Below are 15,468 nucleotides of genomic sequence, written 5' to 3' on the forward strand. Positions count from 1 at the left end.
TGCGCTATACCTTTATGAGTGAGCAACACTTGTGAAGAAATAATGTGCAACAGGTTTAAAGGTGCATAAAATATATTAATAAGCATAAAATACACAAAGGAGTCGATAAAAAATGCTGTGTATTTTATGGTTATTAACATATTTTATGCATGTTTATACTTGTTGCGCTTTATTATTTTTTTTAAATGTGTTATTCATTCTCAAAGGGACAGTGCACCATTTTATGTATTTTATGATTATTAGCAACTTGCCCTCCAGAAGACTTACCCCCTATTTCTGACCAAGCCATTTTATGTGATATGGCACTGTGTGACAATTGCACGGTCATGCTACTCTGTACCCCAACAAAATGTATGTCCTTTTTTTCCCACAAATAGATCTTTTGGTGAGCTTTGATCACTGCTGCGTATTTTATTTTTTGCGCTATAAACAAGAAAAGACCGACAATTTAAAAAAAAAAAAATCAATATTTTTTACTTTCTGCTATAAAACGTATACAATAAAAATAAAATCTAATTTCTTCATTAATTTAGGGCAATATGTATTCTGCTAAATATATTGATTGGTTTGCGCAAAAGTTATAGCGTCTACAAACTGTGGGATGTTTTTTTTTTTCTATTAGTAATGACAGCGATTAGCGATATTGCAGGGGACAATTGTACACTAACTGACACTTTTTTGGGAACCGGTGACACCAATACAGTGATCAGTTCTAAAAATATGATCTGTCACTGACACTGGCTGGGAAGGGGTTAAACATCAGAGGCGATTAAAGAGTTAAACATGTGCCTAGCTGGTGTTTTCTTACTATGGGGAGATGCTTGTGCTAGTGATCCATGTCCCTCCTTTGCAGGATCACAGGATCCATGCCTTCCCTCCTGACAGAACAGCAATCTGCCTTTTTTACAAAGGCAGACTGCCACTCTGCCTGTGTACCGATTGATCGGAGGGTGCCGGCAGACATCAAGTCCATGGTGACCGCCCATCGACTCCCCCTGTGAAAAATCAAAGCAGAAGAGAGCCAGCAGTGGCTAGCACTCTTGCCTGCTACCTGGAAGTGCAGGATCACTTATATATATATATACGCGATCCTGCACACAGCGACCACCCTGAAGCGGTAAAACTGCTATAGGGCGGTCGCTAAGTGGTTAATATAATACAGGATTTATATAACAGTTTGTGCAGCACTTTACAATATGAAAAGAGACAGTATACTTACAATACAATAAATTACAAGAGGGTTAAAATGGACCTGCTGATAAGAGCTTACAATTTAATAGGGTGGGGCAAGTGGTACAAAAGGTAATAATTGTAAGGCTCATGAGCTGATGGAAGTATTAAAAGTTCAGTTGTTAGGTGAAGGTGTGATAGGCTTCTGTGAAGAGATGAGTTTTCAGGGATCACCGCATGAGTGCCCAACCTGTGGCCCTCCAGCTGTTGTGGAACTGCAAGTCCCACCATGCCTCTGCATTTGGGAGTCATGCTTGTAACGGTTAGCCTTGCCTCATGGGACTTGTAGTTCTGCAACAGCTGGAGGGCCACAGGTTGAGCACCCATAGCTTAAAGGTCGCCAGACAGATTGAGGTAAAAAGAGTTCCAGAGGATAGTGGAGGTTCTTGAGAAGTCCTGAAGGTGGGCATATCCGAGATTAGTTCAGTATTTAGACGGTTTGGGGCAGATCCACAAAGAGAGTACGCCGGCGTATCTAGTGATACGCCGGCGTACTTTCAAATTTCCCGCGTCGTATCTTTGTTTTGAATCCTCAAAACAAGATACGACGGCATCTGGGTTAGATCCGACAGGCGTACATCTTCGTACGCCTTCGGATCTTAGATGCAATTCTTCAGCGTTCGCTGGGTGGCGTTCCCGTCGTAATCCGCGTTGAGTATGCAAATTAGCTATTTCCGGCGATCCACGAACGTACGAGCGGCCGTCGCATTCTTTTATGTCGTTTCCGTTCGGCTTTTTTCGGCGTATAGTTAAAGCTGCTATTTGGTGGCGTACGCAATGTTAAGTATGGCCGTCGTTCCTGTGTCGAATTTGAAAATATTTTAATTTGTTCGCGTAAGTCGTCCGTGAATGGGGCTGGACGTAATTTACGTCCACGTCAAAACAATGACGTCCTTGCGACGTCATTTAGCGCAATGCACGGCGGGAAATTTAGGAACGGAGCATGCGCAGTTTGTTCGGCGCGGGGACACGCTTCATTTAAATTAAACACGCCCCCTACTCGCCGATTTGAATTACGCGCCGTTACGCCGCGAGAGATACACTACGCCGCTGTAACTTACGGCGCAAATACTTTCTGGATTCGAAGATAAAAAAAGTAAGTTACAGCGGCGTAGCGTATCTCACATATGCTGCGCCCATGCAATTCTACGTGGATCTGCCCCTGCTTACCTTATTGGTTCTGGATTTCAGTACTAATTATCCCCCAAAATAAGAGTAAAGCCTCGTACACACGATCGGATATTCCGACAACAACTGTGTGATAGACATCTTTTGTCTGATAATCCAACCGTCTGTATGCTCCATTGGACAATTGTTGTCTGAATTTCCGACGACAAATGTTGGATGGCCATGCTCTCAAATTGTTTGACAACAAATGTGTTCTGTCAGATTATCCAATCGTGTGTACACAAGTCCGTCGGACTAAAATCGCATGCTCCGAACCGATGCTAACCATCAGACAACATTAGCAGAAGGTGCCCAAAGGGTGGCGCTAAAGAGCTGAAAAACAACGTAGTTTCGTGAACGTTGGCTGAAAAAGTTCTGCCGTCTATATGCAGAACAAGTTCACGGCCACCGGCCTTCGGACAAAATTCCACGGCTTTGTCTGATAGAAATCCGATCGTGTGGATGAGGCTTAATACCCTTTGTTATCTGCCCCATTCACAAAAAAACTAAAGTACAGCACTTTTACATTTGTTACTAAATCCACCCCTAAGCCCCCGTTCGCAACATTGCGATTTGACAGGTCTAATTGGAGCCTATTGCCGGTGTCCTGACGAGAAATGCCCCCTATCGAAAATGCCTGGACCAAACTGCGCATGCGCAGAACAGATCTGTCAAACAGCTAAGTTTACGATCAGCTGTAGACAGCGCCTGCGCACAATAGCCGACATTGTGCCACACGCTCCCGATGCTCGTACAAGTCTGCAAGGGGTGGATATGTTCTTGATGGGCATGTGTGAGAGGCGGATGTCTACATGAAGGGGGAGTAATTGCTTGTGTTGGCCTTGTTTAGGAATTCCACCCCCATCTTAGCAGCGTTGCCTATCATTAACCACTTAAGGACCGGCCTCACGTCGATATACGTTGGCAGAGCGGCACGGCTGGGCATATTCACGTACCTAGATGTCTCTTTTAGGATGCCCAGCCGCGACCCGTCCTGAGCTCCGTGACTTCGCTTGCGGAACCCAATCGCCGCCGGAAGAACGAGGCGGCGGTGGCAGTGTCACTGATTGTCTGTTCCCTGTCAGCGGAACAGACGATCAGTGACGTGTCACGCCAGGCCACGCCCCTACACAGTAAGAATCATTTCCTAGGGAACACTTAACCCCTTCAGCGCCCCCTAGTGGTTAACCCCTTCACTGCCAGTGTAATGTTCACAGTAATCAGTGCATTTTTATAGCACTGATTACTGTGAAAATGACAATGGTCCCAAAATGGTGTCAAAAGTGTGTGTCCGCCATAATGTCACAGTCACGATAAAAAAAAAAAAAAAATCGCAGATCGCCGCCATTAGTAGTAAAAAAAAAAATATTAATAAAAATGGGGCCAGATTCACAGTGACAGTAGGCCGGTGTATCTCCTGATACGCCGGCGTACTTTCAAATTTGCCGTGTCGTATCTTTAGTTTGAATCCTCAAACCAAGATACGACGGCTTCTGGCTTCGATCCGACAGGCGTATGGCTTCGTACGTCTTCGGATCATAGGTGCAATACTTCGGCGGCCGCTGGGTGGAGTTTGCGTAGTTTTCCGCGTCAGGTATGCAAATTAGCTTTTTCCGTCGATCCACGATGGTACGCGCGGCCGTCGCATTCTCTTACGTCGTCACTAGTCGGCTTTTCCCGGCATATAGTTAAAACTGCTATTTTGCGGCGTATAGATAGACTTGCCATGTTAAGTATGGCCGTCGTTCCTGCGTCGAAATTTCAATTTTTTTTTTTTGCGTAGATCGTCCGTGAATAAGAAAGGACGTAAGTCACGTCTAAGTTCGAAAAATGACGTCGTTGAGACGTCATTTCGCGCAAAGCACGGCGGGAAATTTTGAAACGGAGCATGCGCAGTTCAATCGGCGCGGGGACGCGCTTCATTTAAATGAATCACGCCCCCTACCCGCCGATTTGAATTCCGCCGCCAAAAATACACTACGCCGCCGTAACTTAAGGCGCGAATTCTTCGAGGATTCGAAGATCCGCCAGACAAGGTACGGCGGCGTAGCGTATCTCTGATACGCTGCGCACATCTAATTGTCTGTGAATCTAGCCCTATAACTTTTGCGCAAACCGATCAATAAACACTTTTTTCGTTTTTTTTTTTTTTTTCCAAAAATATGTATAAGAATATGTATCGGCCTAAACTGAGGAAAAATAATGTTTTTTTTATATATTTTTGGAGGATACTTATTATAAATATATATTTTTTTTACATTTTTGCTCTATTTTTGTTTATAGCGCAAAAAATAAAACCCACAGAGGTGATCAAACACCACCAAAAGAAAGCTCTATTTGTGGGGAAAAAAGGACGTCAATTTTATTTGGGAGCCACGTCGCACGACCGCGCAATTGTCAGTTAAAACAACGCAGTGCCAAATCGGAAAAAGTGGCAAGGTCCTTTAGCTGCATAATGGTCCGGGGCTAAAGCGGTTAAAATATACACCCCCTTATTATAGACATCCACCTCTCACACGCGTCCATCATGAACAAATCCGCCCCTTGCAGACTTGTACGAGCTTCGGGAGCGTGTGGCACAATGTTGTCTATTTGTTCGGCGGATGCACAGTTCCGGCCGGGAATTTTTCAATAGGGGGCACTTCTCGACAGAACACCGGCAATAGGAGCGCCCCAATCGGTGCAACGCCGCACCGATTTCCAAAAGTAGCTCCTGCACAACTTTTGGTGACTTCGGGGACGATTTCAATAGACATCTGAGCATGAACCCGCACTGATGTCTTTCAAGTCGCACTGAGTTTAGATGAAATCGCAACGATTTCAAAGCCGTGTTCAGTGTGAAGGAGGGCGCAGTGATAGAAAGGTAACTATTTATAGAAGCTGGGGAGTGAGGATTTCATGGCCTCCATCTGTAGTCAATTGCCATTTTATAGAGAAGGGAAATTTGGATTTTTACTTGCTAGTTATAACAGATTATGTATGGCACAGATTACAAAGAAAAGGTCATTCTTTAAAAAGAAATTCTATTTTCCTGCAGTCATTACTGCAATGTTTACCGAAAATTCATTCATGACGTCTCTTGCGTTTTTCCACGATACATTTCACCATCCAGGGAAAACCCACCGGCCTTCCCAGCTACAGATGCTGCTCGGTCCACGGTTCCGTGATGATTACTAACATCATATATGAGGTTGGGGAGAGGCCCGGTTCACACTGATGCGAGTTCATAACGAATGTGATGCGTAAAAAACATTCTAAATTCGCATGTCATCCATAAAGTCATTGTCATTGCGTTGCGATTCCTCTACGAATGCGATAAAAAAAAGGGTCTTGTGCGAGTTTACAGCGTTGCGTTACAAATTTAGTCTCCATTAGACATCAATGTAAATCGTTCTGGAATTGCATTGAAGGTTCACATATATGCGAATGCCACCACACTACTCTCCACAAAAACCAGGAAGTACACAGGAAGTTAAGGCTCAGTTCACACTGCTGCGCTGTGAATTTGTTCCGTTTTTTTTTGTCCTGTGTGAGGTGCGATTTACCACGATTTTACCGCAAATTTCAGGAGTTAGCAGGACATAGCTGTGATTCATGTTCTAGCCAATGGAATCAGAATGTAAAAAAAAGGTGTTAACTTCCTGTGTACTTCCTGGTTTTTGTGGAGAATAGTGTGGTGGAATTCACACATATGTGAACCATCAATGCCAGAACGATTTACATTGATGTCTATGGAGACTACATTTTTTAATTTTTTTAATAGCATCGCATTCGTAGAGGAATCGCAATGCATGTATGTGAACGACTGTCATTAAAGCGGGGGTTCACCCTTAGAGGGCACATTTTCCCCTTAGATGAATGCTCGTTTTCTCTAGGGGAATCGGCTATTTATTTTAAAATATGATCCGTACTTACCCGTTTACGAGATGCATCTTCTCCGTCGCTTCCGGGTATGGGCTGCGGGAATGGGCGTTCCTTCTTGATTGACAGTCTTCCGAGAGGCTTCCGACGGTCGCATCCATCGCGTCACGATTTTCCGAAAGAAGCCGAACGTCGGTGCGCAGGCGCAGTATAGAGCCGCACCGACGTTCGGCTTCTTTCGGCTACAAGTGACGCGATGGATGCGACCGTCGGAAGCCTCTCGGAAGACTGTCAATCAAGAAGGAACGCCCGCTCCCGAAGACCCATACCCGGAAGCGACGGAAGAAGATGCAGCTCGAAAACGGGTAAGTACGGCTCATATTTTAATACAAATAGCCGATTCCCCTAGACCGAACGAGCAGGAATCTAAGGGGAGAAAAAAAAAAAAATTTAATAAATGGGTGAACTCCCGCTTTAAAAACAATTAGCTAGATTCAGAGACAGTTACGCCGGCGTATCAGTAGATACGCCGTCGTAACTCTGAATCTACGCCGTCGTAAATTTAAGCGTATTCTGGAAACCAGATACGCTTAAATTAGGCTAAGATTCGAGCGGCGTAAGTCTCCTACGCCGTCGTATCTTAGGGTGCATATTTACGCTGGCCGCTAGGTGGCGCTTCCGTTGAGTTCGGTGTAGAATATGCAAATGAGCTAGATACACCGATTCAGAAACGTACGTGCACCGCCGCATTTTTTTTACGTCGTTGGTTACGTAAGGCTTTTTCCGGCGTAAAGTTAGTCGCACAAATAGCTGGCCTAGCCAATGTTAAGTATGGCCGTCGTTCTCGCGTCGAAATTTGAAAATTTTACATCGTTTGCGTAAGTCGTCCGTGAATGGGGCTGGACGTAATTTGCGTTCACGGCGAAACCAATATGTCCTTGCGGCGTACTTTGGAGCAATGCACACTGGGATATGTCCACGGACGGCGCATGCGCCATTCGTGAAAAACGTCAATCACAAGTTATTTAATAAAACACGCCCCCCGGTTCCACATTTAAATTAGGTGCACTTAGGCCGGCCCATTTACGCTACGCCGCCGTAACTTAGGAGGAAAGTGCTTTGTGAATACAGCACTTGCCTCTCTGACTTACGGCGGCGTAGCGTATATGCGATACGCTACGCCGCCTTAAAATTAAACCAGTGTATCTGAATCTGGCTAAATGACTTTATGGATGACATGCAAATTTAGAATGTATTTGACGCATCACATTCGTTTTGAACCAGTGTGAACCTGGGCCTAACACTTTTTTTTTTATATATATATTATGATTCCATAATAGAACAGGGATCTTCAAACTACGGCCATCCAGCTGTTGCAGAACTACACATCCCATGAGGCATTGCAAAACTCTGACATTCACAGACATGACTAGGCATGATGGGAATTGTAGTTCCTGAACAACTGGAGGGCCATAGTTTGAGGACGCCTGGGCTAGAACATCAATTGCAGCTATGTCCAACTCCTGAAAATCGCGGTAAAATCACTGTAAATTCGTGGTAAATTCGCACCTCACACAGGACAAAAAAACAAAACAAATTCACAGCGCAGCAGTGCGAACCGAGCCAGAAGTCTGACAATAGAAAGCTGAGGAAAATATTTATCTGTAAATCCAAACAGACAGTTCCCCAGAAAAGCCCTCCGTGTGTAAACAGCAACCTCCAATATTGCGGAGAAGAGCGAAATGTAGAACGTTGGGACTATTGGTCAAACCCTCATCCACAACATTTCTAACTTTAATAGGTGACTTCCAGGCAGATATACAATGCATGCGGAAAGTATTCACAAAGCTTCACTTTTTCCACGTTTTGTTATGTTACAGCCTTAAACCTTGTACACACAATCGGATTTTCTGAGGAGAAAGCGTAGGACTTTTGTCAAACATAAAACTACATGTTTTTTCAGCTCTTTAGCGCCACCCTTTGGGCAACTTCTGCTAATGTTGTGTTACGGTTGCCATTGCTTCTGAGCATGCGTGTTTGTACTTTGGAGTTTTGTCCAAAGGACTTGTGTACACACGATCGGAAAATCCGACAGAACACATTTGTTGTCGGACAATTTGAGAGCATAGCTATCCACATTTATCCGTGGAAAATCCGACAACAATTGTCCGAAGGAGCGTACAAACGGTCGCATTTTCCGACAACAGCCTTTTATTACACAATTCCCGCCAGATAATCCAATCGTGTGTACGAGGCTTTATTCCAAAATTCATTACTTTCCTCAAAATTCTACAAACAATACCCCATAATGACAACGTGAAAGATCCTTGAGATGTTTCTACAACTTGATTGGAGTCCATCTGTGGTAAATTCAGTTGATTGGACATGATTTGGAAAGGCACACATCTGTCTATATAAGGTCCCACAGTTAACAGTGCATGTCAGAGCACAAACCAAGCCATGAAGCCCAAGGAATGGTCTGTAGACCTCTGAGACAGGATTGTATGGAGGCACAGATCTGGGGGGGAAGGGTACAGAAACATTTCTGCAGCATTGAAGGTTCCAATGAGCACAGTGGCCTCCATCATCCATAAATAGAAGTCTGGAACCACCAGGACTTCCTAGAGCAGGTCACCCGGCCAAACTGAGCGATCGGGGAGAAAGACCTTAGTCAGGAAGGTGACCAAAAACCCAATGGTCACTCTGGCGGAACTCCAGCGTTTCTCTGTGGAGAGAGGAGAACCTTCCAGAAGAACTACCATCTCCGCAGCACTCCACCAATCAGGCCTGTATGGTAGAGTGGCCAGACGGAAGCCACTCCTCAGTAAAAGGCACATGACAGCCTGTCTAGAATTTGCCAAAAGGCACCTGAAGTCAGGGTTTGACAAATTTGCTTGGAATCTAGGAGCCAGCTAAAAAAGTTAGGAGCCAGAAAACGCACCCCGTCCCGACGAGCTTGCGCGCAGAAGCGAACACATACGTGAGCAGCGCGGCGATACCTCATATGTGTGGTTTAAACACCGTTTACATATGCGGATATGTAAACGGTGTTTAAACCACACATATGAGGTATCGCCGCAATTGGTAGAGCGAGAGCAATAATTCTAGCCCTAGACCTCCTCTGTAACTCAAAACATGCTACCTGTAGATTTTTTTAAACATCGCCTATGAAGATTTTAAAGGGTAAAAGTTTGTCGGCATTCCACGAGCGGACGCAATTTTGAAGCGTGACATGTTGGGTATGAATTTTCTCGGCGTAACATTATCTTTCATAATATAAAAAAAAATGGGGATAACTTTACTGTTGTCTTATTTTTTTATTAAAAAAAGTGTAATTTTTTTCCAAAAAAGTGTGCTTGTAAGACCGCTGCGCAAATACGGCGTGACAGAAAGTATTGCAACGATCGCCATTTTATTCTCTAGGGTGTTAGGATACAAAATATATATAATGTTTGGGGGTTCTAATTAGAGGGAAGAAGATGGCAGTGAAAATAGTGAAAAATGACATTAGAATTGCTGTTTAACTTGTAATGCTTAACTTGTAATACCAACGGCCACCACCAGATGGTGCCAGCTCACACATCTGGTGGTAATAACTTGTAATACCAACGGCTCACGACCAGATGGCGCCAGGTGCCCACCTTCCAAGCCAAGTCGCCAGGACACCATTTCTAGTCGCCATGGCGACCTGGCGCCTGAGATTTGTCAAGCCCTGCCTGAAGTACTCTCAGACCATGAGAAACAAAATTCTCTAGTCTGATGAAACAAAGATTGAACTCTTTGTGGCCTGGATGACAAGTACAAGGACTGGAGGAAACCAGGCATCGCTCATCACCTAGCCAATACCATCCCTACTGTGAAGCATGGTGGTGGCAGCATCTTGCTGTGGGATGTTTTTCAGCGGCAGAAACTGAGACTAGTCAGGATCGAGGGAAAGATGAATGTAGCAATGTACAGAGACATCCTTGATGAAAACCTGCTCCAGAGCGCTCTGGACCTCAGACTGGGGGAAGGTTCATCTCCCAACAGGACAACGACCCTAATCACACAGCCAAGATAACAAAGGAGTGGCTATGGGACAACTCTGAGAATGTTCTTGAGTGGTCCAGCCAGAGGCCAGACTTGGAACCGATTGAACATCTCTGGAGAGATCTGAAAATGGCTGTGCACCCACCTGATGGAGCTGGAGAGTTCCTGCAAAGAAGAATGGGGGAAACTGCCCAAAAATAGGTGTGTCACGCTTGTACCATCATACTCAAAAAGACTTGAGGCTGTAATTGGTGCCAAAAGAGCTTCAACAAAGTACAGTAATACCTTGGATTATGAGCATAATGTGTTCCAGAACAATGCTTGTAATCCAAAGCACTTGTATATCAAGGCGAGTTTCCCTATAGGAAATAATGAGAACTCAGATAATCCGTTCCACAGCCACTGCTTGTCTATGCAGTACCGCATGTGGCCAGAGGGGCGGGGGCACCAGAGATACTTGGAAACACTCGGAGAGTTTCCGAGTGTCTCTGAGCTGATGGCAGCCAAACAAAAACAAAAGAAGAATTGTATCTAAAAGTTACATCTCTAGAAGTTACACTCGGGAACGGAGTGTTTCCGAGTGTCTCAGAGCGTTTTTGTTTGACGGCAACCAGACAAAAACAAAAGAACTATTGTATTTAAAAGTTACATCTTTCTTTTTGAAATATTTAAAATCTTGTAGAATTAAAATGATTTAAAAAAATATAAATATATATATATTTTTTTGATTTAATAACACAGAGAGTTTTGTATACATGCTGGGTGGTACTCCCAAAAGGTACAAGATACAATTTCTCAAAATTAACCACTTGTCGACCGCCTCACGCAGGAGCCTGCGCCAGATCACGTGATCCGGGGCACTTCCGGGTAAGAGGGGGGGCGCGCACGTGCCGGCTGTGCTGTGATTAGACACAGCACAAGCCTATCAGCGGGTGCCAGCCAATGGATGTCTGCCGGCACCCACCGATCAGCACACACAACACAAGAGCTTTGTCTATGTAAACAATGCAGCGCTCCGTCCTGTCAGCGGGGAACACTGGCTAGGCACATATTTAACCCTTTTATCACCCCTGATGTTAACCCCTTCCCTGCCAGTGTCATTAGTACAGTGACAGTGCATTTTTTTTTAGCACTGATCACTATATTAGTTTCACTGGTTCCCACAAAGTGTCAGATTGTACGCTCCAATATCGCAGTCCCGCTACAAGTCACTGATCGCCGCCATTACTAGTATAAAAAAAATATTCCAGTATATATCCCATAGTATGTAGACGCTATAACTTTTGCGCAAACTAATCAATATATGTTTATTGGGATTTTTTTTTTTTTTTAACCAAAAACATGTAACAAAATACATATTGGCCTAAACTGATGAAAAAATTTGATTTTTTAAAAAAAGACTACTTGGATGTGTTTTATAGCAGAAAGTAAAAAAGAATGTTTTTTTTTTTAAATTGTCAGCTTTTTTTTTTATAGTGTAAAAAATATAAAAAAAACGTAGAGGTGATCAAATACCACCAAAAGAAAGCTCTATTTGTGGCCAAAAAGATATATACATTTTAATTGGGTACAGCGTCACACGACTGCGCAATTATCAGTGAAAGTAACGGAGGTGAAGTAGATTGATTACTGATCATGCTCTTTTGCCATATTTCGTCATTAGTGTTATTGATCTTTTGGGTTCACACCTGAGCGTTTGTAGTTCGGTCGTTTTTTCCGGCGTTTTGTCGCGCGTATTCATGCTTATTTGCGCGTTTGCATACAGCGTCGTCCGGCGATTTTGTACTTCGACGTTTTTTATTTTAGCCAATAGGAAAAATGATCATCTTTTCATCACTTGTTGCTATGTTGGTAGATTTTTTTTTATCTTCTGCCTGGGTGAAAAGTTCTATTGATTAAAGCGCCCGTAGCAAACGCTCGTTGTCGCGCTAGTCGCTTGAATCGAGCGTTTCCATTACTTTCTATGGGAAATAGAAACGCTCAAAAACGCCCAAACCGCCCGATTCGCACGACAAAAAAGGGTCCGGAACTTGTTTCAGCTTCAGGCGTTCGGCGTATTGGCGTGGAGATATGTATTTTTTCCCCTCTAGCGTTTTTGAGCGTCGTGCTTCAGGCGACAAAACGCTCAGGTGTGAATGCAGCCTTATGTTGCAGATGGAGCAGCAAGTTCTTCACGGTATTTTTAATTTATTTTTTGCGCTTTGTCTTCTTCCGGGCTGCTGCGCAATTTTATTTTTGTACTCCCCTAAGGGCCGGCACACGCCGTGATTCGCACAGGAACAGCACGTTCACATGCGATTTACATGCCACCCGGCGGTGCAGTCCCATTACCCCCCCCAATGGGCTGAAATAATGTCGGACCGCACCAAATGCATGTACTACTTAAGAAAACGCAGAGCAACCGGATTGCGCGGTATTTCTGTACCATGCGATTCGGCGCAGGCAAACACCTGCATTTGGGGGGGGGCCTTAGCATTGCACTTGCAGCCGCTGCAGATCGCAAGCGCAGTGCGCTGTACTGGACTGCATCTGGTGTCATTCAGCCCTTAGGAACAGTTAACACTGGGAACGCAGTGCGGGAAACCCTCATTCCGTGTGCGATTCCCGCACTGCATTCTGGTGTGAAATGTCCCTAAGGGTTTACCAGATGCAGTCCAGTGCGTTTTTAGGCCGGGTTCACACTGGTGCCATGCCAGACGTTGCATGTGATTCGCAGCACACTGCTGTGCAGATAACATGCGATGTCTGTGCGACGCAAACTCAGCTATACAAACTGTATGGCTGAATTCGCATCGCATTCGCACCAAACTCGTACAGGACCCCCCCCATTTTTTTTGTCCGCACTGGAATTGGGCGTTCACACCCATGCGATGCGATTCCTGTAAAAATTTACAGTTCACACTGCGATCTGCGAATCGATCTGGGGGTGTCATTGACTTTGTATTGACACCCTGCAGCGGTTCGCAGAGGGCCGTGTGAACGGCCTGCGATTCGGGAGCGATGTGGGAACCCGCACTGCAGAGGCATTGCTAGGGGGGTGCGGTCCGCACCGAGTGACACCCGCTAGAGGGGTGACACCATCCCGTGTTTTTTTTTTTTTTTTAGCTGACATGCCCAGCCTGCCCTGTGCAATCACAGCCTGCCCTGTACCACCCCAGCCTGCTCTGTGCCACCCCAGCCTGCCCTGTACCACCCCAGCCTGCTCTGTGCCACCCCAGCCTGCCCTGTACCACCCCAGGCTGCCCTGTATCACGCAGCCTGCCCTGTACCCCCCCAAACAGCCCTGTACCATCCCAGCCTGCCCTGTGCCACCACAGTCTGCCCTGTACCACCCCAGCCTGCCCTGTACCACCCCAACTTGCCCTGTGCCACCCTAACTTGCCCTGTACCACCCCAATCTGCCCTATGCCACCATAACTTGCCCTATACCACCCCAACCTGCCCAATGCCACCCTAACTTGCCCTGTACCACCCCAACCTTTCCCATGCCATCCCAACTTGCCCTATGCCACCCCAACTTGCACTATACCACCCCAACCTGCCCTGTACCACCCTAACTTCCCTATACCACCCCAACCTGCCCTATGCAACCCTAACTTGCCCTATACCACCCCAAACTACCCTATATCACCCCAACATGCCCTATACCACCTTAACCTGTCCTATACCACCCCACTACACCAACCTGCCACTATACTACCCTAACCTGCCACTATACTGCCCTATACTATCATTTACAGGGGCTGGTTTGGGGTGCGCCCCGTGCCCGTGCGCTGCCTGCTGGTGCTGGGCAGCCTAGACAGAGGGGGGGGGGGGTGACACCATGTTTTACCGCACCGGGTGACACCAACCCTAGTGACGCCACTGCCGCACTGGAATCGCAGGGTCCCCGCATCGCACCGGTATGAACTGAGCTTTATTCTGCATCAAAAACGCATGCGCAGTGTTTACCACGGACTCCAATGGCCCACCACTGCAGTCACACAAAATTAGAATAAGTTGAGATAAAGAAAAAAGGATCCCACTTCCCCGTGTGTGTCGGATCGATTGGGAATAGAAATAGAAGAATGTACGACGGTCATGAGCGGTCGCTGTGCGTTCCAAGGGAGCGCGTCCACCAATGAGGGACCCCCCAAAACTCTCTCCCTATTCCATACGTAGAAGTTGTCATTACACCATGATGGCAGTCACCTGTGCCCCTCCTCCATGTTGGGACTTGTAGTCCCCCTCTCCTCCATGTTGGGACTTGTAGTTCCCTCCTCTATCCTGGGACTTGTAGTCCCCCTCTCCTCCATGTTGGGACTTGTAGTTCCCTCCTCCATCCTGGGACTTGTAGTCCCCCTCTCCTCCATGTTGGGACTTGTAGTTCCCTCCTCTATCCTGGGACTTGTAGTCCCCCTCGCCTCCATACTGGGACTTGTAGTCCCCCTCCTCTATGCTGGGACTTGTAGTCCCCCTCCTCTATGCTGAGAGTTGTAGTTCCCCCTCCTCTATGCTGGGAGTTGTAGTCCTCTATGCTGGGACTTGTAGTCCCCCAGCCCCCTGCAGAAGTAACGATGTACGGATATGTAGGTCGGATATGGGGTGTCACCTACCTAGTGGCAGCGATCGGAGCTCCTAGGAGAGCGGTGTGTAGCTCCCTCCCGATCTCCGGCGCTCTCACACATCGGGCTGCGGATAGAACTTTCCTCCCTCCAGCCTGCAGACACCGCCGAGCCCCGGATCAGCCCGACCCGCGGACACTGCACAGACCCTCATTGTGTAGGCTGGGGAGCGCCGGAGGAGCACTCCTACTCCCCCTACTGCTACAATCCGGGAAGTGCAGCTCACAGCAAAACAGGGCTGAGAAACGCTCATTGAGGTGCAGAGGCGCCCTCTGATGGCCAATAGTGAGAATGCAGCATATTTGGTCAAGTTAAAGCGGAGGTTCACCCTATAATACAACTTTCTACCATGCCATCCAGCATACTAGCGTCAGCTACAGTATGCCTTTATTTTTATTTTTTGGGCTGTACTTACAGTTTAATCCATTGGTTTCGTTTCAGACTCCCCGCGGGGAGTAGGCGTTCCTATGAAGAGGGGAACATGATTGACGGCCGGCTATGGCGCATCACGCTTCCTGAAAATAGCCGGAGTAGGACTCGGCTCTTCATGGCGCTTGCGCACAGACTAGGAGCTGAC

The 15,468-nt window shown here is 46.3% G+C and overlaps 1 protein-coding gene across 1 annotated transcript in view; it reads right to left on the reverse strand.

The window, feature by feature from the left end:
• MAML2 (mastermind like transcriptional coactivator 2) overlaps positions 1–15,090 on the reverse strand; it is a 235,671-nt gene extending 220,581 nt beyond the window's left edge. Inside the window, exon 1 of the mRNA XM_040340181.1 lies at positions 14,883–15,090. The gene's annotated coding sequence lies outside the window, so the exon portion shown is untranslated. The remainder of the gene's footprint in view (positions 1–14,882) is intronic.
• Positions 15,091–15,468: the final 378 nt, after the last annotated feature.

The sequence above is a fragment of the Rana temporaria genome, chromosome 2 (assembly GCF_905171775.1).
Source record: "Rana temporaria chromosome 2, aRanTem1.1, whole genome shotgun sequence".
NCBI lineage: Eukaryota > Metazoa > Chordata > Amphibia > Anura > Ranidae > Rana > Rana temporaria.